The sequence below is a fragment of the Protopterus annectens genome, chromosome 2.part0, assembly GCF_019279795.1.
Source record: "Protopterus annectens isolate FY-2018-M chromosome 2.part0, PAN1.0, whole genome shotgun sequence".
NCBI classification, from domain to species: domain Eukaryota; kingdom Metazoa; phylum Chordata; order Ceratodontiformes; family Protopteridae; genus Protopterus; species Protopterus annectens.
The window spans coordinates 1,383,857,610-1,383,884,922 of record NC_056728.1 but is presented as its reverse complement, the minus strand read 5'-3'; the positions used below and the strand labels follow the sequence as shown (position 1 = coordinate 1,383,884,922).

At 39.8% G+C, this 27,313-nt stretch overlaps 1 protein-coding gene across 21 annotated transcripts in view; it reads left to right on the top strand.

Moving 5' to 3' along the window:
* The window catches only part of CAMK2D (calcium/calmodulin dependent protein kinase II delta), a 1,797,486-nt gene that overhangs the window by 574,491 nt on the left and 1,195,682 nt on the right, over positions 1-27,313 (top strand). The gene's annotated exons all lie outside the window — the stretch shown is intronic.

Below are 27,313 nucleotides of genomic sequence, written 5' to 3'. Positions count from 1 at the left end.
CTTCCACCTAGGGAATCCTCCTTCCTTCTCCTTCTTCTTCAATTACCTTTTCTCCAATATATTCCTTCCCTTGGAGAACCTGATGCTCCTTCTAAGCCTTTTAGATTGCCTTTCTGTCCCTGATAAGCCTGCACTGCTCCTTTTAACCCTTCACGATTCTGAATTTTATTCTAGAAATTCTAATTGAAATTCAAGAACTTCTTCCAAAATCTTATGTTTCTATCCAAGTTTCCTCTATTCTCCTTAGAGGATGCTTCTTCAAAGACTGGTTCCAGGTGAAATGTAGGGCTTTAAATTGCCAGTTTAGCTTAAAGGTAGTATTTTGCTATTCTTGCTTCTGTTTATTTCAGCAATTTTTTTTTGTGCCAATAAGTTTACTTTGTTTCTTTCCGCTGCATGCAGCGGACAAGTGATGTGCGGATGTTTGCATTGATGTTTGATTGATCAGACATGTCTTGCGTTGAACAAGGGTGGTGAACAAGCATAGTTTGCATGCCTGGCTTCGAGGCTTTGGGTTTGCCTTCTTGCATTAGACTCAAGGAATGTAGTTTGCTGTAACAGGTTAAGTTTAAACTTTTCCAAGGCTGAAGGTTTTTAAAAGATGGAAGAATGTTCCACTTATTAAGACATGGAAAGAAATTGAACAAAAAATGCAGAGATAGAAGAACTGTTATTGTCCTCAAAAAATAAAAGATCCAGAACCATCTGACGGGCCTCTAAGGTTTAACCCTAGATGCTCCAGGGTCGTGGTCAAGGGGAGCCTCTTGGGCCTCCAGGGAATGGACTGCTTCTTCACCCAGGCCTCAGAGATCAGATCCAAATCTTAGTCGAAGAGATAATGACTCTCACGGTTGAGATAGGACCCCCAAACTGGATGCCTAGAAGGGCTTTCTCTCTCACATCTCCAAAGGGAATTCACCCCAGGACAAATGATGCGCTCCAGATTGGAAAGCTTCTATGACCCTCATGGAGGACTCATAAAGGGTTATGATTGTTGGATCTGATTTAACATCAATGACAAGAGGCCTTAAATCAAATGGATGCTGTACTTCCCCTTGAGCCATAGAGCCTGTTCCACTCTCAGAAATGCAGAAAAGGCAAATGGATGCCACTATTTCTGGTTCAAGAAAACAAAACTGTTGGAGCCATGGCAGAGGACCTTTCAGTGTTCTACTGACACACCTCTCTGGACTGCCTCCTCTGTGCCAGAAGGCCATGGAGTTAACCATGTGGTTCCTCTAGTTCATACCTTAGCCAGAGATGCCAGGCTTCCTACATTTGTTGTTCAAATCATATCAGCATCCCAAAATGAGACCACCACAAAAATATACCATAGCAAAATGGAAGAGATTCTTCATTTGGGCTACTTTGAGGTTTAGATCCCTTTTCTGTCCCTCATTCCTTCCACTTCAGAATTTCTGTCAAAACTTGTTCATAGTTCTGTTTATTCAACTATCAAAGTGCAAACAGCTGCTATTTCAAGTTTCCATATAGGTCAGAATTATAACTCTGTAGCCTCTTTTAGAATCTCTAAGACCTTCCTGAAAGAACGTTTCTCCTTCGGCCTCCTGTCAGAATCCTGGTACCTCCATCATGTTACAGCCATTGACTTAGCCACCCTTTGAGTCAGCAGCATTAGTTGATTTGAAATTTCTCTCTTGGAAAACAGTGCATGGGTGACCAGTGTGCATCAGGGGGGGGTGCAGAGAGTCGTATTTCTAGGGCAGCATTTCACCTAAGGCTGACCATCTTGATTACAGCAGACATCTGAGGTGTCTATAGCCAGTAAAGCGGCTATAATGAGCAGGTATGCACCTAGGCAGTGGATAAAAGTGAACAAACCCTGTCTGTTGTTTGATCACAGGTAATGTTCACTGGTCTGCTGTAAAAGAGCCCCACCCATTCACTTACTTCCTGTAGTTCCTACTTTGATTTGAAGTGACAAGCCACCAATGATCATTGCCTTCCCTTACATCCAAGCACTACCCCATCCCTTCTTTTTTGGGGGTGTTGGAAAGTAAACTGGTAACTGATGACTGACATGGAAATCTCTGTAACACCTTGGACGTAGAGGTAAGGTTTATACAGAAACTGCCTCTACTTTTATGGAAAACTAGAAAAGACTATTTGGATTTTAGGGCCTAGATTTCTGAAATCCTTCTGGCTGAGGTTAGTGCAAACAGTAAGACCATCTTCTAAATTAGGAATTTAAGAGGGGTTGTACTTGCTGGTTCAAAGCAGGCCTGGGTCAGCTTCTCTAAGACAAAACCTTTGTTTTATGATGGAAAAATATCTTTTAATGCAAATCTGAAATGTTATACCCTCCAGCAAATGTCTCCATAGTAGAATAGACATTGAGTGGGCATTTTAAGGAATTCAGGCAGAGAAAAGAAAAATATGCATATGCTAGCCCAGAGCTGAATGGCTGCATTAGGTATCACAAGATTAGAAACTCGAAACTGAAGAAGGGTTCTGATTTTCTCCTTAGCTACCTCAAGGGAAATCTCTTCCATTTAGCTTGGCAGGATTTCCTCATTGCAGGTTTTCTGTCCTCCCTCATGATATTAAGCATGTCATCTTAGAACAGGTGCCTAAGGCAATGGCAAACTGTGCTTTAAGATTTTTATCAGTGTAAGTTGAGTGAATGTGAGGTCTTCTGGGAGTTTAAACTGTATTGTTAATTTCTCTCTCTGTTTGTTTACTTCAAACCAGCGATGTTTAGTCGGCTCTGGTACTGCCTTCATTGTTTTCTGCACTGTTTTCCAGTTCTGGTAAAAGTCAGCCCTAGCTTTAGATGTGAATGGATTTTACTGCAATTAGGTCTCTTGGGCTTCAAGGGGGCTTTTAACTCTTTAGGTAACCATTTGAAGGTAGTACCCTGGCAATTGTGGACAGCTTGGGACATTGCCTTTTTTGTATTGTCAGGAGAGTGTCAGTGAACATCTCTTCTCTTCTTTTCTTAAAATTTATTGGTACAAACTCAAACCACATGTAGACTCATGTAGAATCTGTCTGTTACTATTAACTCCTTCATCCGTTTGTCCGTACCCTAAGTTAGGTGGTGAAGCAGCTAATAGTAACAGACAGATTCTGCATGAGTCATCATGTGATTTGAGTTGGTATCAAGAAATTTTAGGGAAAGTGTATTTCCATCACTTTGAACTGTAGTGTGCATCATTCTTCACCTCTTGTTTTGTTTAATCATTTCTTATCTAGGTATATGAAGTGATCCTGTTAGATGTTTGCCCTTGAAGTTGGCCACAAGGAGAGAGATACTGTACAGATACTGAGTATTCTGTGAACTAGGAGAGCTTTTGGAGATGGCAGAAAACAGTATCTGGATTAATTCCTATGAAAGAAATGAGAATATGCAGACGCCACACAGACAACATTCTTAGGGGCCAGTTTATGTATGTCCCAACCTTCTGCTAGCCATCTCCTTGCCGAAGTGCTTTCATGATAGGTTCCAGGTCACACACTCTAAGAGAACTTTATTGCCAAAAGCTTGAAACCTTTGTGGTGGTTCATAAAGCATTTTTTTATGTGGAAAGGAATGTCTGAATCTGACACAGTTCTCTGAAATGAACAGACATACTAATTGATGTGCTCTTCCCTATGTATTTTTATGCATTGATTTATTGAGGTATTGCTAGCTATGCCAGGAGAAGATATGCTGAGCCTACAGCTTGTGTACAGGTGAGCCCTGGGGGCAAAAAAAATCTACAGTAACAAAGCTGACACAGGGAGCACATGACAGGTTTGAGGATAGTAGAACAATCCATGGCAGCAGCAGCAACAGTTAATATTTTAAGGTGACAGCATTGCAGACACTTGAAAACAAAGGTCAAGCACAGGAAGTATTCCTTATGTGGGTACACAAATGGCATATTTAATGTATGTTACAAGGAGATATTTCATAGCCGCTGTGGTATGGCAGTAGCGTTGTTGCCTCACAGCAAGAGGTTCTCCTGTTCGATTCTCGGCTGGAGTACCTTCTGTGTGGATCAACAAGTGTGTGGAGCCTGCATGTCCTCCCCGTGGTCGAGTGGCCTCTGAAAGACATACATGAATGGGCATGCCTTTGATGAAGGTTGGGCGTTGAGCTGGCACCTCAGCACCGTAAAACTCTACTGCCAATCATTAGTGGACCGGAGTTCCGCTGTGGCGACCCCTAACTGGGAAAAGCCGAAAAGACAAGCAAAACAAGGAGATATTTCATGTTTGTCTTACTGGGCAGGACCCACTGGGCATATCCCATTTGTGGAGACAGTGTACTGAGTAGACAAGTGTACTTAAGAGAACACTATAGAAACATTTGTTAGTAGTTGTTCTTGGCAATGAAAACGTGATCTATTACAAAGAAGAATGGCAGTAATCATTAACATGGGGAAGTATCTGTTTCCATGAAAGAAATCTGACTTTGCATTGACACATAACTGGATTTCAGTTAAAAACTCAACCGTTACTATGTAATTGATATGCAGCCAATATGACTTCACATAAAATCAGTCCTGTAGCAGTCTGAAAATACACTTGGCTACCCATTTAGTATGATGGATGTTCTAGTGCTGAAATAGTGTGAGCACTGGATGTGTAGTCTGTAGCAGTAAGAATAAACCTTTTTAATTTGACGCATTTGATTTGTGCAGTGTTAGTCAGCTGTCACCTGCACTATAATTTGCCCACCATGGTTGCAGAGTGAGACAAGAGTATTACAGCTAGCAAAAATTGACTAAAGCAGTGGTTACGTACAATCTATTAAAGTATGTCCTTAGCTCAATCAGCCAGTTCATGTTTGATAATTGTTTGTGTCGTATAGAAGTCACGCACAACTTTGTCTGTCTATGGGTAGTGAGAGATTTATCGTGCTACACTCATAAAATTGTTTCCAGATCAAAAACCATGTTGTTGGCAATTAGGAGGTTATTAGTTAGAAAATGGACATCCTTTTAAGTCTCTTTGCCATTGAGCTTAGGACTGCTTATATGATTATAGTCTCCTTTTTATAGTAGAAAAGTTTTGTCATACTTCCAGATGTCAAGGACTTGACCTCCTTGTGAGATTTACAGATGAGAGTTTACACTGGCTTTGCACTGTAGTTTGCCAACTTCCTAATGTCTGCTTGGAGTAGATTGTTAGTGCTGAACAATGATCTTTCACATTTGTAAGCAGCTTTATCTTTAAATAATATACTGGAGTATGTAAAATTTAAATTGCCGTGCATTCCATCATATGTGTTATTTTTTTTTTTTAATTAGCTACTTTTACTCATTAAAAATTGTTGTCAGTTGGTGTGCAAATGTGTAAAAGTATTCATCAAACTTGCTTTACATTCTCAGTCGTTGAGCTTTGCCTATAGGGTCATGTCTAGTACTTGTATTCCCAAGCCGGTTAAGGATATGTATCTGGAAATTTGCTGTATTTTTATTGACACATTTCCAGATGTCTGCTATTTGTTGCAGGACAAAGTGGAATTTGTCTTTAGTCTGCTGGATTAGGGCTCGTCATTTATTGCATAGAACTCTGTGAATGTGTTTTAAATATCTCTCTGAACCATTTGATGTCATACTTTGCCAAACAGCTAATCCAAGAAGTGTTACTGCTCTTTACCTTAATGTGTCTAGCAGGGTCTTAAGTTTGCAGATGAGTATATTGTTGAAGTAGTTTACAGAAGACTGTATATTATAAGATTAAGATTTTTGCCGTTCAGGTTCTGTTTGTTTTATAAGACTTTTTGGACCATATGCAGAAATGTCGTAAGTTTGCAAGTTAGTGAGCAACAATTAACAGGAAGGTACCCAATCACCAAAGTAAGTTTGGTAAGACATTAGAGAGGTACCTGAAAGAGAGAAACAGTGGTTAGGAATGCGGTATGTCCACCATTAATATTACTGAATCAAGACTGTATTGTAAGCATGATGAGAACAGAAAGGGAATAAGAGAGCAGTAAAAGATAAAAAGGGCAAGGAAAGGAGAGAGGGTACTGCTGGGACGAGCCAAGGATTCAGGGGAAATGAGAGAGTAGAGATGTGATGTAGGGGAGCTGTTGAGTAAATGAGATGATAAAGCATTACTCGATTCATCAACATTGATCTGGCAGGATACGCTGTGTTATGGAAGTAGTATCTTGGAATGGATTTTCAGTTATATGGTAGTCTACTCCACCATATGTCCAAACTTTGTCCCATGGCTTTGATTTTATGTTTACTCCTCTGGCTTGTTCAGGAATCGGGTACAGTCAGACTTTGTAGCCCTGTCTCCCAGGGATGGAGGGGTACCCTTACTATGTTTTGGCCCAGGTAACCAAAGTCTGTTACTGAACCTGGGTCACTGTTACAGATGGAAAGACAGACATTTTGCTGGTGGGTCAGTACAGTTAACTAAAGTCACAGTACACTGTGGACTTTAACTGATGTAGATTTGTAGAGGTCCTTTACTTTTTATTACTTTAATTGAAAACAGCCTGGTTTCCCTAGAATTTATGGTACCCCTATATGTCTAACATCATGGGTACACTATGTGAAGAGACTTTTCATCTCCACTTTTTCTGGTCCTTCCAGCTGTAACATGGTTACAGAGTAATTTTTCGAAGTCAGTGTATACCGATACTGACTCTAGATCACTATGTTTCTGACACAAAAGAATGTGTGAGTTGTACTCCACCGACTTGTTACTGAGGCATATTTACTGCACATCAGTAAGTCAAGTGGCATCAGAAATACTCGGACTAGGGATCTAAACCTCTTCTGCAACATCAACAGAATGGTTTGGTAGGACAGGTATTTTTCACATAGGATACCACTGCTGTGGAACAGATTCCCCATCCACAGAAAGCAAAGTTCACCCTTGTCCATTTTCAAGCACAACCTAGATCTATGATTGGAAAACACAAACTTTACCCCCAAGACAGCCCCCTGCGCTACTAATGGACAGAAGCAGCTTCTAAATGCTTAATCCTATGAATGGGGTCCCCTCAAATTTTCTATGGAACGATCCCCGTTATTCTCATTGAACGTAATATATAATTATCAACCATGGGATTGGTAAGGCCAATCAGTAACCAAAGGGGATAGGTTATTTTGAACACAAAAAAAGGAAATTGGCTATGCTTAAAATGCCCTGCAAGAGCAGCTAACCTAGTACTTAACTATGAAGCTATACAAGTTTTGGCATAGCAATAGTTTGGTTAAAAGAAAACGTATCACTGACAGACTTATGACATACTGCTTGTTTTATTTGTTTGCATTTGTTTCTGTCATCTGGGTGTAGCTTTCTAAGCATAATACAAGTATTTTTAGAGGATATGAGAGCTGATAATTGTTGTATATCTTGGTTGGTTAAATGAACTTTGAACTTAGTGTAACTTTACCATGTAGTCAATGAGTGCTAGTCTTTAAACCAAAACTACTGGACAGATCAGAATGAAGTCCGTGTGCCCATCAAATGCCACTGAGGCCAGAAGGAATCTAACCTGGGCTACTGGATTCAGAAATCCCATACATAGTTTGATCCTGTGAACTTTTTTAAATGGAGACAGCAGACACCAGTCATACAGCGGTGGTTACATTTAATTGCTGCATTGTTATTATTCATACAAGCCAAGACCAGTCATAATGTGACTTTTCCCTTATTGCTTCTTTTTCCGTATGAGTCGCATGCCTTTTCAGTTTTTTAGTTGAGGTTTTCAGTTCAGACGAGTATAAATTGCATTTTAAATGCACTCATTCTCTATTACTTTTTTATTTTCTTTGTGCCCAGTCGTTTTCCTTTTTCAAAAAATGCTGCCTGCTACTACATTTCAAATAAACACAAAAGTTTTTTTCAAAAAGTACCCAACTCACTTAATCCAGAGCATTTGTTTGCACTTTCTTTTTCTTTCTTTTTTGTTTTAAGCTTTGTTTGTCTGTGTCCACGTGCAGAAATTGATTATGTTGTTTGCCATTGAGTCCACACTGGCCTTTGTTTATAGATATGTATTTTTTTCTTTAATTGCTGGTCATGCACCATCAATTATTTCACACTCATATTTAGCATTTTAGTTGTATTTTGTTTAATTATTTGCTCTTCCTCAGTGAGTTCAAGTCTGTCAGCCACTTCAAACTGGAGTTTGTTTTCCCTGTACCTCCTCAAGTGATTTGGTCATTCATTAGGCTAGTTTACATTTTCGAGAAAATTAATGGGTGAGCATTTATTATTGTTAGGACTATTTTTCTTTAAAAAAAAGTGCTTTTTAAAAATATTCGTACAATTTGACATTGTTTTAAACTCACTGGCTTTGCTAAAAATGTGCTCTGACCAGGCCCCTGTATACTGATATGAAACTGGAGGAACATGGGGTACACCGCTTAGAAGGAAGTGCATTTTTTATTATTGTTTTAGAAAGTCTGTCAGTAATAAAAAGATGAATGTCAACATCACTTGTGGGATGAAAACTGGCTCAGGTGTGTATTAGCTCTTGAAAATGTAAAGAATGCAGTTTGAAGCCGGTGTTCTGTCCTGTTTGCTTTTCTTTAGAAGTTTATAGTATGAAGGATTATGATTGCGTCGCTGATCATAAGCAGCTTATGTGTTTGAGACATGGAATTCAAGAAATTCACCTAGAGAGTGAAACCGAGAGGTGAATCTTGGCATCCATGTTGAGAACACATAATACTGGGTTATGATCAGAGACCAGATCCTAATTCTTTGTCGAGCATGGAGCTTTTAACAGCTTTCAAAGCTTTAAAGCACTTAGCGAGCACTGTCAGAAAGGCAGTGTTAACATACAGTCGTGTTGCATAAAGTCAGGGGCACATTACTGGTGCAGACAGAGGGCAGAAACAAATACGTTTTTATTTCTGCCACTGTCATTTGCTGGTCAGTACTGGCAAGGTAAACTGCCAGTGCAATGCCTGATCTTAATAGTGAAACAGGGCTGCTTAACAATTGTTAAGATTTGGGTTTTGTACTGTAGAAGCACTTTACTGAGTTGTCTTTTTCTGGATATCAGAGCATAATCATTTGTACTCCATGCACTACATTGTAATGTATATTTGTCAAAAAGGAAAAATCCCCTAAGCGGATGTTACTGTAAGTTCGGTGAATTTTACTCCAGTGACGTCAGCATAGGCATCCATAGACTCAAGCAAGGTATAACACCACATGTACAGCAGCCTTGTCCATTAAAACCTATGATGTTCTTCGTCTCACATTGCTGCAGTCATAACCTGTGGGTAGTCCGCTGTCCTCGGTCGGCCCGAATACCAAAGTGTTAGGCTGGCGTCGGTCATGGTCGCTCAGATCTGACGTCAGTACGCAGTGGTACTAAAGCGCATGACCGACGCCATATCCTCAGTCTTTCTTGCTGCATGGTCCGAAGCAGAAGCAGCGTTTGCAAGTGCCGTTCGGCGTCCTGAAATTTTCGTATTCTGAGTTTCAGACCGAAGACCAAGTTGGGCTAAGTACCCCGTTGGGGAATGTTTTTGTCTTTTCTTGCCTCAGTTAAATCCGGATGTCAGAAAAAGTTAATAATTGTATTTCTTGCGGGAAACAGATACCTCATAGGGACTACCACTCTCTCTGTATTCCTTGCTTGGGGCCTGAGCACGACATAGTCGGGTGTCGCTTTTGCGCTAGATTTAATAAGCGCACCATTAAACGCAGGTTAGATTGTGCTAGACTTGTTTTCGGTAAGCGGTGTAACTACAATATGCCGTCGGATCCTCCAACGCCCGCTGCCGCTAAGAAGCGAAAAGATAAATCGTTAAAGTCTAAGCAGGATGAGTCATCCGTTGCGGACGCCGGTTCTATGGAAACTACGGTTGAATCTGTGGATCCAGCCGAGGTTTCAGCTGAATCACAGGGGGAACCTTTAATCTTGCAGGAATTGGCCTCTCAGGAGTTAGGTTAGGCCGAGGGGGCCTCTCAAGTTTCTGTAGTTCCCTCTTTACATAAGGTTGTTAGGCCTTCTACTTCTGTCACTAAAGCCCCTTCTAAAGCTAGACCTGGTCTTTCTGGTACAGGCATCAGCCCTAGTTCTTCGGGCTCTGTTCCTAAAAAACATATGCTGAAAATGGCAGAGGATTTGATTACTTTAATCAGAGGTTCTATGCCCCCTCCATATAAGAGGCCTAGGGTGGAGACAGAGGAGGAGGGATTGGAGCATTCCTCAGATTACTCTGAGTCTTCAGCTGAGGACATTCAGGATTTTCCTCCCTATTCTGATTCGGATGCAGAGGATTCCTGTTCTTCTGCTTCTCCTCCAGAGGATTTTTCATTTTCTGAAACCCTGCATTCCATGAGGGAGCATTTTAAGTGGGAAGGTCAGGATTTTTCAGATTCTCGTAAGAGGCTTAGGGAATTTTTGTTTTTACCACAACATAGGCCCTTGGCTATTCCCCCTGTTTTGGATGTTGTTCAGGATGTTTTTTCTGAAGCTTCCCTTAATCCTGATTCTTTACCCCCTGCCCCTGTCAAGCCAGACAGGTATTACAGAGTTCCAGAGGCTCATAAATATTTGTTTAAGAGCCCTAGAGCTGACCCGGAAACTATTAGTCAGGGACCTAAGGGTGTCAGGGCTTCTGTGGTTAAGAATCCAGTACCTCTGGATAAGGATTCTAGAGCTTTGGATAGGTGGGGTAAAAAAGTGTATACCTCCTCCACGCTAGCTATGAGGGCTTTAAATTGCCAGTTTCATATGCTGAAGTATCAGAATTTTCTGTTAAGTCAGTTAAAATCTAAGGTAGATGCCTTAGCTGAGGGTATAGAGTGTAAGGAATTGCAGGACTTAGTTCATGCCTCTGATCAGGTAGGTAAGCATTCCTTGCAGTGTGGCTTTGATGCTCTTCAGGCTTCTTCCAGGGTGGCTGCCACTGGTTCAGTTATCCGTAGGCACGCCTGGCTTAAGGATCAAAATTTGTCAGAGCATGTTAAAGCTCGAATTTTGGATGCTCCCCTTCAATCTGAAGTTCTTTTTGGTTCTCCGGTGGAGTCAGTTTTGAAGAAAATGGAAGACAAAGCTAAGTCCATGCAGACGGTTAAGGAATTTTTACAAGTGCAGCCCCCTAAGTTTAGCAGAAATTGGCCTGCAAAAGGATGGGCTTATCCTTCTTCTGATTTCCAGTCTAAGGGCAGATCTAGACATGGTAGGGGCAGAGCTCATGCTCAGGGTTCTTTCAGACCTAGGACGTGGAGTTCTCCTGCACAATCTTCTGGTGAGGGCAGGGGTCAGCCTTTTCGTAAACAGACCCAATGACCTGTATCTCCAGCTGCCAGATTCCTCCTCTCTGGCAGCTCCTCTAGGAGGAAAGTTGGCTCTTTTCAGGCAAAATTGGCTTTTGGTCACCCAGGACAAATGGGTGTTGGACATTGTAAATCGAGGCTACAAGTTTTATTTTCACACCTTGCCTCCTTTCAAAGGCATGCCGGACGTACCTCCTCAGCAAAGGCTGGAGGCTCACAAACAGATTTCTTTACTTTTGCAAATGGGGGCTATCCAGGTGGTACCACCGTCAGAAGTAGGCCTAGGATTTTATTCTCGCCTGTTCCTTGTACCAAAGAAAGGAAACACGTGGAGGCCAATTCTGGATTTGTCCATTCTCAATACATACCTAGACATTCCAAAGTTCAAGATGTTAACTTTGCAGCAACTTCTGCCTCTGCTAGGCAAAGATCACTGGATGGTAACTCTGGATCTCAAAGAGGCTTATCTTCACATTCCTATCAGGCCCAGCTGCAGGAGGTTCCTGCGTTTTCGGGCTGGTACTTTTCATTATCAGTTCTCTGCATTGCCCTTTGGCTTATCTACTGCGCCCAGGGTGTTCACAAAGGTCCTGGCTCCTGTGATAGCCTTCTTAAGACTAAGAGGAATACAAATTTATCCTTATCTGGACGATTGCCTGATTCTTGCTCAAGACAAAGACAAGTTACTTCAGCATCTACAGTATGTAATGGCAGTTTTAAGGTGCCTAGGGTATTCTGTGAATGAAACAAAGTCCAGTCTAGTACCCTCTCAGGACATGTGCTTTCTGGGTGTGAGACTGAATACAGCCTCTCAGATGGCTTTTTTGACCCCGGACAAACAAAGAAATCTTCCCCTATACTTCCAGCAATTATCCCTACTGTCCAGGCTGACTGCAAGGACAGTCCTTCAGGCCTTGGGGTTCATGGCATCTTGTATTCTGGTACTTCCCAATGCCAAACTGCATATGAGGAAGCTACAATGGTATCTCAAAAGTGTATGGACTCAACACTGCCATGATTTGGACACTGTCATTCAGATAATACCTTGCATCCAGAAGGAATTTTTGTGGTGGGCTCAGGAATGTCACCTAAACAAGGGACTCTCTGTGACCCGACCAGAGGCGAGTCAGATCTTAATGACAGATGCCTCAGACATGGCTTGGGGAGCACACTTCAATGGGAAATGGATTCAAGACACGTGGCCTCCCAGACTACTGCATTTGCATATCAACATGAAGGAGATGTTAGCAGTCCAATTTGCCCTGATGGCCTTCAAGGATCTACTTCAACCAGGACAGGTGTTGATTCAAACAGACAACACAACAGTCATGTGGTACATCAACAAGCAGGGGGGAACCCATTCGTACCCTCTTTGCAGACAAGCTATGATTTTGTGGGAGACTGCTCTGAGTTTGCACATCACTCTTCAAGCAAGGTTTCTGCCAGGAGCACAGAACTCCTTAGCAGATGTTTTGAGCAGACAGATGGTGGATCCCCACGAGTGGAAATTGGATCTTCATGTATTCCAACAGTTGACAGTGGCTTGGGGAACTCCAGACATAGATCTGTTCGCTTCTCCACTAAATTTCCAACTGCCAAAATTTTGCACAAAGACGTTTCACCCAAAAGCTTGGAAAGTGGATGCTCTATCTTTCAGTTGGAACAATCTTCACGTCTATGCTTTTCCTCCTCTGCCTCTCCTTCCCAAGGTGCTCTTGAAGGTCAGACAGCCTTTGCCACCAATTCCACACCTTTTGTCCCAGGCAAGCAATCATTTCCTCAATGTCAAGATACAGTCCCTGCATCTAGCAGCCTGGCATATTCTGTTTTAGACCCTGGGGGGTCGCAGCTTCCTCAACAAGTTTTGAATGTCATATTGGAAGCCAGACGACCTAGTACTAGGAAAGTTTACGCTGATAAATGGAGGAGATTTTTTCTTTGGAGCACAGCAAAGAGCTTTGATGTTACAGTACCTAATTTGAGTGTTACACTACAGTACCTTACAGAATTATTAGACAAGGGTTTGTCTTTCTCCTCTGTGAAAGTTCATGCTGCAGCCATTTCTGCTCACTGTGATTGTGACCCACCATTATTTTCTCACCCTTTGTTTAAGCAATTTCTTAGAGGGGCAAAGAACATAAGACCCCCACGAAGAGCTCCTACTCCTTCCTGGGATCTCAATTTTGTGTTGGAAAAGCTTACTTTACCTCCTTTTGAACCTGCAGCTACATCTGAGTTGAAGTTTTTGTCTTGGAAGACTGCTTTTTTGTTGGCCATCACGTCTGCTAGGAGGGTATCTGAATTACAGGCTCTCATGGCTGTTGAACCCTTCCTGATTTTCCATAAGGATAGGGTATCCCTGCGTACTAACCCTACTTTTATGCCTAAAGTTGTTTCTAATGTGGCCTTAAACCAATCTATTCATTTGCCTACTTTTATGCTGATCCCCAAAATAAAGGGAAAAATTTTGCTTTCTTTGGATATTCACAGGCAGTTACGCTATTATTTGAGCAGAACTAAAGGGTTCAGGCAGACTCAACAGTTATTCATTTCTTTTGCTTTGGGTTCACAAGGGAAAGCTGTTTCAAAGCAAACTATTTCTAAGTGGATTGGCCATTGTATTGCTTTTTGTTATTCTCATCATGGAAAGGATGTTCCGGCTGGGATCAGACCTCATTCCACCAGGGCTACTGCCACTTCTACTGCCTTTTTAAGGGAGTAGCTACTAAGGATATTTTGGAGGCAGCTACTTGGAGTTCAGTGCACACTTTTACTAAACATTACCATCTCCCTCTTTATTCCAGGTCTAGGGCTGGGTTTGCCACTGCAGTTTTACAGGGCATGTTAGCAGCTCCTAATGCTTTTTAATTTTGCCAACCTCCCTTTACCTTTGCTTTGGGATTCTACCCACAGGTTATGACTGCAGCAATGTGAGACGAAGAACATAGTACAGTTTTGTACCTACCATAAATGTAGATGTTCGAGGATCCACATTGCTGCAGTCCAATTTTCCCTCCCTCCTTCCCCTCTGTAGTTTGGGGTTGCTGTGTTGCTTTTGGGGTAATTATTTTTCTATATTGGTGGTTGGGTATTTTCTATTTTTGGCTATGGCCTTTTCTTTTTAGGCCTTCTGACATCTGGGGCAAGAAAGACTGAGGATATGGCGTCGGTCATGCGCTTTAGTACCACTGCGTACTGACGTCAGATCTGAGCGACCATGACCGACGCCAGCCTAACACTTTGGTATTCGGGCCGACTGAGGACAGCGGACTACCCACAGGTTATGACTGCAGCAATGTGGATCCTCGAACATCTACATTTATGGTAGGTACAAAACTGTACTTTCACACCCCACCACACAACCCCTTTGGTGATACCTCTAAGGAGTATAATAGAATTATATGGTTAGGCTCTTAATTAAAAGTTTTTGACACTTTTTATTAAAAAAAAAAACTTTGCATAAAATAGATATCTTGGTGGAAAATACTTTGGAGCACTTTTGCTGTAAGTGAAAAGTGAAGAAGCATTTTATGTGTTCTGACTAGATGTCAGAAAACTTGCTAGATTAAATGCAGCAACTGTATATTCTCCTGACACTGTCAACTGATTCCTTGATAAAATGTACAAATGCTGAAGGGAGTACCAAATTATGTAATTTTGAATCAAGATATGGATTCTCATGTCTAATAAAGCTAGTTTTGAGGACTGAAAATGGTCTTTGCATTTTATATTTTAATTACTGCAATATTCTAGCTTTGTAAATTCATAGAGGTAAAGTATGTTAAAGCTTTCTGACCTTATCATTCAGCATTCTTTAACTAGGTCACTAGTACTTAATGGTGGTATCAACTACCCTGACAAAAGTGGGTCACTTAAAGCCCAGGTAATTTATTCAAAACAGAAAGATGAACACTTTAACAGTGAGTTTCTAGATATGTTGCCAGTTGTGTTTTTTCTGTCAACAGCATTAAAGTCCTCAAAATTTATGAGCAGATTTATTGCTACTCATAAAAAGCAACTGTGGTTAGTTCTGCGGTGACTGCCTTTTAAACCTTTAAAGGTTACAGCAGCAATGTGTGGGACCAGGGGTTGTTAGCAACTGGTAACAAGAGTCACTGGGAAGAAATAGGGGGGCTAGGGTGTTGCATGGCATCCATGGTTTACTTGATGGTGACAGGGATGTTGTTCAGGTTAAGGATTTCCAGTGAAATAAGAGTTCGGAATGGAACAGTTCAGCAAGAAGATCCAAGAGTTCCCTGCTAAGGTTAAAACATCAGCTGGCGTAACGTAAAGCAATATAGCGGAGCAGTGATTACCATTTCACAGAGTAGTAAAAGCACAATGTGAGCACTCATTTGATTTAATTTACTTATATTAAATATTTTAGTGTTATCAAATGGAGTTTTTAAGTTACAGAATTCATATAAAACTTAGACGTTTAATATAGTTGACTGAAAACAGGTCATGACTATATATTGCTGACTTTGGCTGCATGAATGTTAGCAAGTCATTCCCATCCATTACATCACATATAATTAGGGATCAGAGGAAAACTCCCACCTCCTGCTTTTCTGATCTTTTATTTATAGCCCATTTGAAGTTGCAGTGGACAGAAAGTGTGTGCGTGTGTGTGTAAAAAAGAAGCAGTCCTTAGCTTTGAAGGAGATGTGTCATTTAGGGTTAGTGTATTGCTTTTAAAGTAGCTGACAGCAGCAGCAAATGGTGAAGCTTGTGATAATATGCCTTTTCAAGAACGTAAGAGACTTACTATTTTGTACTATAAGAAGTAGGTAATGTCAGTTCACTTTTTTTAGTTTCTTAATGAGTGGTTGAAATTTCAGTGATTGGGATGGTATATGGTCATGGTAGAGGCCACTGTTAGGATCAGCCCTAAATTTCTGAACCACTGCTATAACATGTGACATGGTTGGATAAACCTTTCTGTGGCAGACATTTGGTACATCTGTGACTGACTCTTAGAACTGTAGTTACAAAACAAGATGTTTATATATACACACATCAAACTTCTAAACTCACTATTAAAGCATTTTTTCAGGGGATAATAAGCACTCCTGATAAGGGGCTTTGTCCCAAACCTCTGCTACACATATGTACTAACTCTGAGATCATTTTAGCTTGAAGTATGGAAAATACTGCAAGATACCATAGTTCTTAATTGTTGAACAGAGCTTAGCTATACTGTGTATTTGTGATTGCAGGTTAGAGTGTCAATCACAAATGAATCTCACTGGCACCCAAGACAAGTAACAATTGAAATGGGTGAATGATTATAAACATGAATTATATTTCTGTATTTCAGACCTCACAGGTAGCCCAACATATAAAGTCAACACTGGCCTCATCAACTTTCTTTGGTCATCCTTTCATGTCATTCATAACATCATTTGTGCAGAAGTAATGTTATCTACAAAAACTGTTATGTGCATAATTGTAGCTCACTGTTGGTAAAAGGGTGAAAATAATCTTGTAAGGACCAGGAAAAGTCATTGCTAATTATTCAGAAACTTAAACTAATTTCCTTTTTAAGAAAGAGCGTGTGAAATGATTGTTTTAAATTTTCATAGAATAAAATAATGCTTAGAAGATTGTAGTCACATTAAGTAGTTTTGGACCAGATGCTTCACAGGAAGCATTATTTATTTATTTATTTTTTTGCAGTTACCATTGACTTGAGATCCTCTGCTTCCCTTATGGCTCCACCCCAGATATCCCTCTGAATGGGAGGACCTCATAGCCATAGGGTTGTTGAATGCACCTTTGACCGAGGGAGTGGAATAGAGAAGCCAGGGCCATCATACTGTAGCTAGCTGGGGTTTTCCCTTAAGCTCTACCACCCCTAACATCCTGAGCTGTCATCACCTAGATTGACATCAATTAGATGATTATGCTGCATGGTACTCTGCGTTGTGGTTAATGCTTGTGGAATGGAGTTTTGCATTCTGCCAGATGTCATGGTATATTTCTCTTCTATGGTTTGCATGTCTCTTCAGGGATTACACTTAGGCATGAGGGGACAGGCCCTCACTTAGGCATGAGAGGACAGGTCTTCACAGAAAATATAAATTAGAGAATTCAGCTTTCATAACTAACTTGTTGAGAAGTTGCTTGTCAGTAGGTTACTTGGCAAACTAATCATATGTAACCCTTGCTTTATCAATAGTGCCCTGAATTGCAATCTGCAATACTGCCTGTGATATAAAGAGAAGTATCTGAACCAGCAAGTAACCCTTAGTGGAAGCTGACTTAATTCATGTAGGATCCTTTAACTCAGTAACAGTGTGCCTTATATTCAATCTTAGAAGGCCATGGTCTTGAAGACTACAAATGGTCTGGTGTTTGTGTACTCCATTTCAAATGTGCTGAATGAAGAAAAACTGTACGAGTTCAACCTGTCACCTTCCTTATTTGTAAAAATTACACAAAAATGTAACATAGGTATCATAAAGCAACTTGTCACAAGAGTGCTTTTAAAATACGTGGTTTTACTTAAAATTTTCTGTTAGATGCAAATGTAGAAACAATTAACCATAAATTGCTACTGCTCAGAAACTGAACTTCCACCTTTTAAGGGATCTAGCATAATAAAACAAAGCTGGCTGTGTATACATCACTTTTAATATATCCAGTCATTGTCAGTCAAGCATTACATAGCTCATTCAATTCTGCCTTCTTTTAAACATCATTCCTCCTCTGCATGTATTGATCCCCCATTTCCCATTTTTTCCAATGCAGTTTGCTCCTACCCTTTTATAAAGATCCCAGTTCCAGTTGTTTTATCTTGGTTGCTATCTTCTGTACTTCTAGTAAAGTTGGTTTAGACTTAGATTTCCATTTTCTAGTAGCTGCTTTTGTGGCAGCTGTAATAATTAGATTCAGTAAGGCCTTACTATGTCTAGGCAATTTTGATTCTGTATCATAACTAAAAAAATTATTTCTGTAGTTACTCCAATTTACTTGTCCAGCATCTCTAATAGAGCAGTTTGTGGGGAATCTTTAAAATCAGCAAACTCATTACACTCCCAGAAAATGTGTTCCCAGTTAAAATTTCTTCTGTATCATACCTTCAACATTTGCTGCCTTCCTGAGGAAAAACATTTTTGGAGTCTTCTATGAGTATAAAAATACCTATGTAAACACTTCCAGGCAAAGATCCAAAATCTAGATTTTGTTGCATGTTTGAGAAACATACATATATGTATTATAATATGTATTACATACATATATTATATATTAATTCACTGTTTCTTTGTGAATTGCTTATCCAGTCTCTCTTCCCAATCCTTCTTAACCTTCTCTGATTGGTTCTTATAGTCAGCATGTGATATTTTACATGCTGTACTAATTATCCCTTTCTTAACTGCAACTTTTGTTCTAGCTTCTACTAAAAACTCTACCAGTGCTGGTCTTTCATTTAGGACCCCCCATCTTTCTTTCTGTTTGCCTATACTTTAATGTCATTCCTTAATATGGAAGGCAATCTCTGTCGTGCAGTCCAGATAATTTCTTGGCATCTTCCCATTCTATTACCTTTCTTTCTCTAGTTATCAGCTCCCAATACCTTGGTTCCTTTGCCAGTTTTCTCCAGTATATTTCTGCCCTCTCTTGTCTATTTTCTGTATCCCTAAATTGCAGTCAACCTTATCAGCAGAATCTCCTTTCTCCATTCCTGTGTTGGCTTAGTTCTTAGAAGACCTGCTACTCTATGAATATAATATTCTGTATGATTATTGTTCTCCTTAAAAGTTTGCATCCAGAATCCCAGCCTTGCTCTGGTACTTGAGCTTCCCCCCGATTCATCATTATCATCACTTTCCACTTTGAATTATAGTTTTCTGCCTGTACTATATATAGAAGCCTTAACCGTGTTGCTCTGAAATACCCCTTCAATTCTATTGGAAAAATAAGCTTATCCCACTTGACTCTTGCCATATTCCCCTTGCAGATTAAATACTTCAGCTCTTTAATTGAATTCCCTAACTTCTCCTCTGGTTGATAAAAATATGCCTGGCCTGTGTATAAGACCGAAGGGACTAAAAACATTTAAACTGCTTGTGTATTACTATCGATATCCATAAAACAGAGCTTCCATTTTCTCAGTTTTTGCATTATCTTTTGTTTTAGTCTCTTCCCCCATATTAGCTGGCACTCTGCTATCATTTTTAATCCGTACTCCTAAGTGCTTCATTTTTATCATGTCCCTATTAGTATGGATATTGCTGACCCAATTTGTATGTTGGTACATAATTTACCGCTATTGCTTTTGTTTTAATTACATTAATTTTTGTATCCCAAAAATATTTGAAACTGTCTCAGTATGTTCCACAGCACTGCAATGTTCCTTTCTGGTTTTGTCAGGTATAAAATAATGTAATCTGCAAACAGCACCAGCTTTTATAGACTACCGTACCAATTGTATCATTCAGTTTCTGAGTTCCTTATATTCAGAATCGTTGTCAAAGAAAATAATGAAAATAACAAAGGGGGGAGTGGAAACCCCTGCCTAGTTCCTCTGCTCAAGCAGAGATTATCAGAGAGGACCTGCCCACTTTAATTTTCGCCTCCAATCCCGCTTACACGCTAATCAGGCTTATAATTTTATCAGGGAATGCAAATGCTTCCATTGCTCTGCTCATAAAATCCCAGCTTACTCTTGTCAGATATGCTGTCTGCATCAAGACCCACCAACAACAGTGGTATTTTCTTACATTCTGCTTCCCTGCTGCATTTCTGCTAATGTCAAACGTTTGCCTCCCATCCACAAAATTACAATGATGCAGATTTATCAATTTTGGCATCACTTTTGCCATTCTTTTAGCCATTATAGACATAAACACTTTATAATCATGATTTAGTATTGAAATGGGCCTGTATGAAGCTGGATCTGATGGATCTGTATCTTTTTTAGGTATTATAGTTATTACAGCTTTTTCCAGGATATTGCTACTTCTCCTCCTGTTAAGGTACTGTTAAACAAAACTTTCCAGATCTTTATCAGTTTTTTCCCTCCCAGCTTCTAAACTTCCACAAGAATGCCATCTATTCCTGGGTACTTTATTACAGATTGGTTATACATCACCCTTTTTATCTCATCTCCTCCTACCCTGTTAGTAATTGAGCCTCATCTACCTCTAACCTTGGCATATTTAATTCCTCCATAAACATTTCCATTTGTACGTTTCCTTGATTTCCATATTTCCCTGCTTTATACAGACTTGCATAGAATTTCCGAAATATTCCTAATACTTCTACAGGATCCCTTGTTACCTTCCTTGTTATAGGCTCCATAAGTTTGGTGACAGCCCTTTCTATTTTCCGTTGCCCGAGTCATTGTGCTAAAAGTTTTGTGCTTGTGCGTATCAAGACCTTCAATTAAATGCACATGTTCCGTTGAAGTGTAAATTCTGTGTAGCCTAGACCAGTTTTTGTATCTTGGGGAATAATACGTAAATTCACTTCGAACTCCTAGTACTGAATTCACATCTTCCATGCCAAATATTTTCATAAAAGTTTTTTAAAACTATACCTTTCTTTGTTATATTTTCCTTTCTGCCCTCCCGACACATCTTCACCATTGCAAATCAAATTCCAATCCCCACCTCTAAGTAATATTCCTTGCTGAATCTGATAATTTATCCTTGAGTTTTCTTAAGCTTCAGGACAGTAAGGGGTATTGTCATCATATCATCATACTGTGGGTCTGAGTTTTTTCTTGATTATCTTTGCATTATCATTAACAATCTAGCTGATACATATTGATGTCTCCTTGTTTCTGTGGTTTCACTATGTCTGTATTGTTATTTTTATTGTTATTCTTATTTGCATTGGCCTCTACTGAAAAAGGATATGTATCCAGTTGGACTAGCCCGGTCAACAAATGTAAAATAAAAATAAATAAATAAATAAAATAAATTATGTCTTCCCTTGCTCCCCAAAAGTTGACATGCAGTGGTTCTGCATTAACAGGTTGATTTAGTCTTCTCAGTTGAGCCAGCACCCTGTGTAATGTGCCTGCACCCAGCTTAACTATGTTTGTATTTGCTCCTGCATTTCGTGTGGTGTCTTCCTCAAGGTTGCTGTAGGGAAGGTGCAAAATTGGTCTTTACCCCCAGCCCAGATAAAAAATGCTCATTTCCTGTATAACAATCTAAATTCCTTTGCAAGCGTTTAGTTCCACTACCTCAGTCTGTAAACACATGATACCCCTGTTTGTTGCAGACCCCTATCCATGTGGGGATCTTAAGAGATTATTAGTGGTGTGTTGTAAGTGCATAAATCCAAGATTCAGACATCTCTGAACATTTAATATGTTTTCATGATTTCAGATCTGGAGATTCATATAGTATAGCAATATGTATATTTCCCATTTTTATGTCACCCTGTGCTTCTTTATGCCACTTTATATTGTCCTGAGACTCACAGATTGCAAATAACCATAGAATAAACATGGAAGTATATTTTGAGAGCTCCTGTAGTTCTTATAGGGATTCTATGTATCAGGTACAGTTTGGGGGTGGTATATATTTTTTCACAGATGTAGTAGTTGTGCTATTAAGCAGGCTGAAAGAGACTGACTGCCTTGTATGCTGCACTTAATACTGATGAAGTGCAGATGGTGATTGTGCACTCTGTTGTGTACGTTAGTCTACATAAGTTATTAAATGATGAGTTGATAGAACATCAGATCACTTTGTGGTACTGCTTAGAAGGCAAGATCCTTGAACTGACTAGAAGTGTTTATTCCTCTCCTGTCTAAATAGGGTGACATGGAAGAAGCATATAACTACAGGTCCCACAACCACATGTCATTGAGTGAAAGGATGGAGTCACCGCTGATAGAAACAGCTTCTATTTTTCCCACAGCCTTTAAGCACCCACACACCATTCGCCTCTGTAAAAAAGCAAACCCTGTGGAATAAAAAGATTACAGACCTATAGCAAACGTGCCCTATAACAAAAATCTTTGAAAAAGTTATATACTAACAACTCCGGGATCACATAAACAAATATGGACTTCTTTGTGATAAATGACATGGTTTCAGAAATTCTGTCAGTACCATGACAGCATCATACACAGCCACCGACACCATTTATAACAATGTGAATGATTCAGAACTAACTGGGGGTCATTTACATTGATGTGACAAGAGCATTTGAAACAGTAAATCATAACTTGCTCCTTTACAAGCTTAGCAGATTCAGTTTAGCCCCAAATACAATAAGATGGTTTCAGATTTACCAGCAAACAGAACAAAACATTCCAAGTATACATAGAAAGCTGCCTTTCCATTGAAAGCGCTGTTGACACAGAAAATTCACAAGGCTCCATTCTCAGTCCATTTTAATTTTCCCTATCCATCATTAATATATTCACTGACATGTCCCACCTCAACATGGTCTTTTATACAGATGGTATCCTACTACTTCACTCATGTAAGAAGTCATTGGGCCTTAAACAGAAACTACAATCTAACTTTATAGATTTAAACCACTAGGTGAATAAATATATGTTCCTAATCAGTCTCCTGAAATCTAACATCATGATATTTGGTTCCCTCCTTTTTCTGTGACATTTCTTGCCATTTTTTTTTCATGTACAATTGCTTGTTGAAAGTCTGTTGGGAGTGTTTGTTTTACTTATTGTAAAAGGAACCTGATTGTAGTAGAAGATTTAGCAAAATTGGAGGAGGAGTGCTGAAACATCTGAGTAACCCCTAAATCAGTTTTCCTCTTTCATCAAACTGTTTGAGGATCTGAGTTGCAGAAAGACCAAACAAAACATGTTTATTCAAAGGACAGTTTAAAATTTCAGATTTAACTTCAGAAAATTGCATATCCCCCATGCAAAGTTCCCCATAACAGTGGCAGAAGATGCTGCACTGGGCACAGTACTATCATAAGAGCACTTTAAAGAATATTTAATTACCTGGGAAACTGAAACAGTTAAATAATTCAGAGAGGATTTAATTTTTGAAGACAGAAAAGAGGCTGTAATGTTTCTCATATGATTCAGAGACCAACAAATATTTTATCACACGAGTGTGATAATTTATGATTCTAAAACTTAACATTGCAGAAGAACAAATTATCTTTCCAGATCTATCAAAAGTATTCCCATCCTTATCTGAGGGAGAGGGATTAGAATTAACTAACTTACTTGATACAGCAAGGTTTGACACAAGTAGCTGTAGAGTCAGATCTGGGATGAGAAAATATTTGTTAAGACTAACTGACTTCAGAAAAACTGCGGTGGTGGTGCTGCGGTAGCATTGTCGCCTCACAGTAAGACGTTGTCCCGTTCAATTCTCAGCTAGAGCGTCTTCTGTGTGGAGACATGCGTGAATGGGCGTACCTTCTTTGAATGTTGTTCGTCAGGGCCGGCAACTCGGCATGGAAAAATCTACTGCCAATCATTAGCGGACCAGAGTTCCACTGTGGCGACCCCTAACTGGGAAAAGCCGAAATACACAACAACTAACTGACTTTAGAAAGTCTGTCTGTCAGGCATGTTGCAGGCAATGTCAAAAACATCATCCAAAGCTAGTGAAAGAGAAGAATTAGCACCAGGCTCTGGAAGTGGCACATAAAATAATTCATAGTATTTCTTTAAAGAGGTAGAAGTATCAGACTCTTCAAGTGAAAAATCTTATTCACCCTAGAAGTAGTTTCATAAAAAGAAAATTCCTTTGTCGGAGATTCTGAGGAAACACTTTTCTGAGTCAGAATGTGGTACTTAGAAATAATAGAAGATGCCCTAGCTGTATTCTTTTCCTCATCATCAAACAGTGAATACTCAGAAGCTGAGGAACTCATTTTTTCCACAATTCCAGTCACTCTCTAAAGGTTTTAAAGCCTGCAGTAAAGTTGAGCCAATCCAGTAAACTCTTGCTAATCAACAGAAATAGTGTCTGAAGATATAAATGTTTTGTTTTCTGTTTCTTTTTTGTGGGGATATACAGAGCAGGGGGCCAACTCACTGATGGCACTTCACTCCAAGGGGCCAGGTCTCTTTGCCTGGCTATGCAAGGACACACTCCTCACACTCTCTTGTGAGAATAACAAGAGTGGCTCTCCCATGCCTGGTAAGGACAGTTGAACATCAGCAGAGGACATGGCGGACCCTCAGTCCATCTTGGTTGAAAAGGCTATGCAATAGTGAATTGGAGAGAAAAAAAAGTGGTCTGAGGAACCAGTAATGGTTACAGCAGTTTCACCTCCCAGTGGCTGAGGCACAGTGATTCAAGGGCTCCTTACAAGTTTGTTCTTTCTTGGGGCTGGAACAAGGCACAACAGCATGTTGTTCCTTGGTTTTGACGAAAACAGAGGCAGAGTTCCTGGCTAGTGTACCTAGATCATGCTGGAGACAGGTAAGTTTTCAAGAGCTTTGTTCTCAAGCACAAAACACAGCAACATTACCAAAATAATCTCAGTAATTCTAATAAAATAATTGCACATTTCACCACTTAAGTGCTTAAAATAAACCCAAAACATTAAAATGTAAAAGAAGGTAAATTGTTTGACAAACCAGCTGGTCTGGTGACAGATCCATCAAACAGACAAAACTGAAAATAAAAAGTAATTTCTAACAAAAAGAACTACATTTTTCAGAAAAAAAATCAAATATTGTGGAAGGTTTTCCCCAAAGGGAATTTATCCGCCCAGGGATGACTGTTGAAACAGACTGTTGATCTTCTGAATCCTGCAATAGGACTTCTGTCCAAGGGTGGCAAGAAAGTAATGAAGCCTTTCGCGACCATGCTGCTGTTTTTTTTTCCCACTCATGAGCTCATGCAACCAGTAGCCTGGTCATATGTGGAAGGAGCCAAAGACTTTAAAAGACTGCTCAGCCTGTACATCCTTGGAAGCATATAACCAATGCAGGTAAGGCTACTACAGCAGTGGTTATTACGAACATCCTTATTCAGTCAGAGGAAAATAAGCCAGCAAGTTAATTTAACATGAAGTTAATATAGATCAATAGGACAAGGGTAAATTAAAATATGACCAACTCAACAGTGGAGGTTTAGAGAAGTTAAACAAAATGGGTTACATTATTTGATATGCTTTAAATAGCTGCCTGAAACTGACTGTTAAGGGTGTTATGGGCATCTGAGGAGATGCTTCTATTAGAGTATTCCAAGCATACCTCTCAACTGTCTAGATTTTTGCCTCATATTTTTAGTCTGTTCCTAATAAAATGTGTGGTTTTCTGGAAATCAGTGAGGACTGAAGTCACTAAATAATGAGATAACATTTGAATTTCAGACTTCATATCTTTCAGAAAATGCATGCTAACACACATTGTTATTCTAGCAATTTTCTAAGTTTATAAGAGCAATATTTAAAATCTGACCCTATTTTTTGCCTTTGTCCCCACATTATTTTAGGCTTTGTCCAGATTTCTTCTGCTAAGAGGTCAAGAGGTATGATTCCAAGACTGTTTTTGTTCTAATTGTTTAAGGTCCCAGATGTGGTCTTTAGGCACTATGTCAACTCGAAGGAATTGTGGTCTCGTTTATCTTGTCCCAAGATTCTTGAGTAGTTACTGATTTGCCACATTTGGGTTGTTATGGTGAAACCCATAATGCAGTGGATATGCAAATATCATAAGTCTTTTTGTAACACAAAGAAGGACCTGAGTAAGCAATGCAGGTACTTCCTGAGGTGCAAGAAAGAGTAAGTGCTGTGTTTTAATTTCCCAGTGGATGTTCATCAATGCAAAAAAAAAAACAATGAAAAGAAACAACCCACCTCCTTATCTTTAGGAGAGAGCCATTTAAGTTTATCTTTCAACAATGTAAAAGGTATAGTTTATTAAAATGAAAATGCAGAGATTGTTGTTTTAGGCGGAGATGAAATAGGCATGCATGAGTCATTAAAACTGATAGCAGAGTCTGCTTTGATAGCTATTGTGAACAAGAACTTTTTATTCTAAAGTCATGAAACATGCTAAAATCTCAACAGCTTTTGAAACTGCAGAAATACTCATCTGAAGTTGTGGATTGCTGTTGAAAGGCCCAGTTTGGGGCTTTCCCGTTGGTAGTTGTTAAAACTATTTAAATTTGCCTGTATAAAAGCCACAGTTTTGCACTCAGTTTACCGTAGGTACTCAACGTTTGGCAACTTTAGCCAGGGGTCTGGAGTGCATCTGCAGTGAAATTCAAGGCATCCTCTGATAAAAAAAAATGAAAAATAAGTATATTTTAAGCCAGCACTGCACTTTAACTGTATTTAATTAAATTGCTGCTTCATGTTTGCTGTTTGTGAATGTCTAGATAGCCCACTTCCTTCCCAAATATCACATTCAGAAAAATCCTTCCACAATAGATGGACAGTTTCCCATTATTTCTCCTGCCAGCTTCATTGATATGGGTATCTTGAGGTAGTGCAGCAATTGCTTCATGTATACTGGCAACCATTTACTCCTAAAGCAAACTAACACCCTATGTAGAGATGCAAATACACTGTGGAATTGGAGCCAGTTCTCTCATGTAAAAACAAACTAGACATCAAACAAGTTGTCAGCAGATATGCTTCACCTCTCACACAAAATAAGGTCACGACACATCCACATATGTGGAGGTACTCACTAAAAGCCCATCAGAAGAACAGAGACCTCCCAAATGCACACCACCCACACTCACCACTAAGCATAAAGAAACCACTACACATATCAACGCACACATTAATGTCTCAGTAAATAAGTGCCTAAGGCAAAACACATCAAATGTCTTGGTCTTAGGCGACTCCATAGTGAGACACACAGATGTCCCCCTCACCAGAGTGGACAAGGAGAAGGTCATGGTCAGTTGCCTATCAGGTGCCAGCATCTGACAAAGCACGCATGCACTCGTGTCACTCAGCAACAAGTACAGTTATGACTCTGTCATAGTCCATGTTGGAATGAATGACTTGAGACTTGCCTCTCTGGACTGTATGAAGAGAGACATGAGGGAACTCTCTGAATATGTGTCCAAGACAGGTATGTCTGTAGCCCTAAGCAGTATCTACCCTCACCCAGGATGATGTAACAATATAAAAAAAAATGATTGACTTCAGCAATTGACTCAGCTTC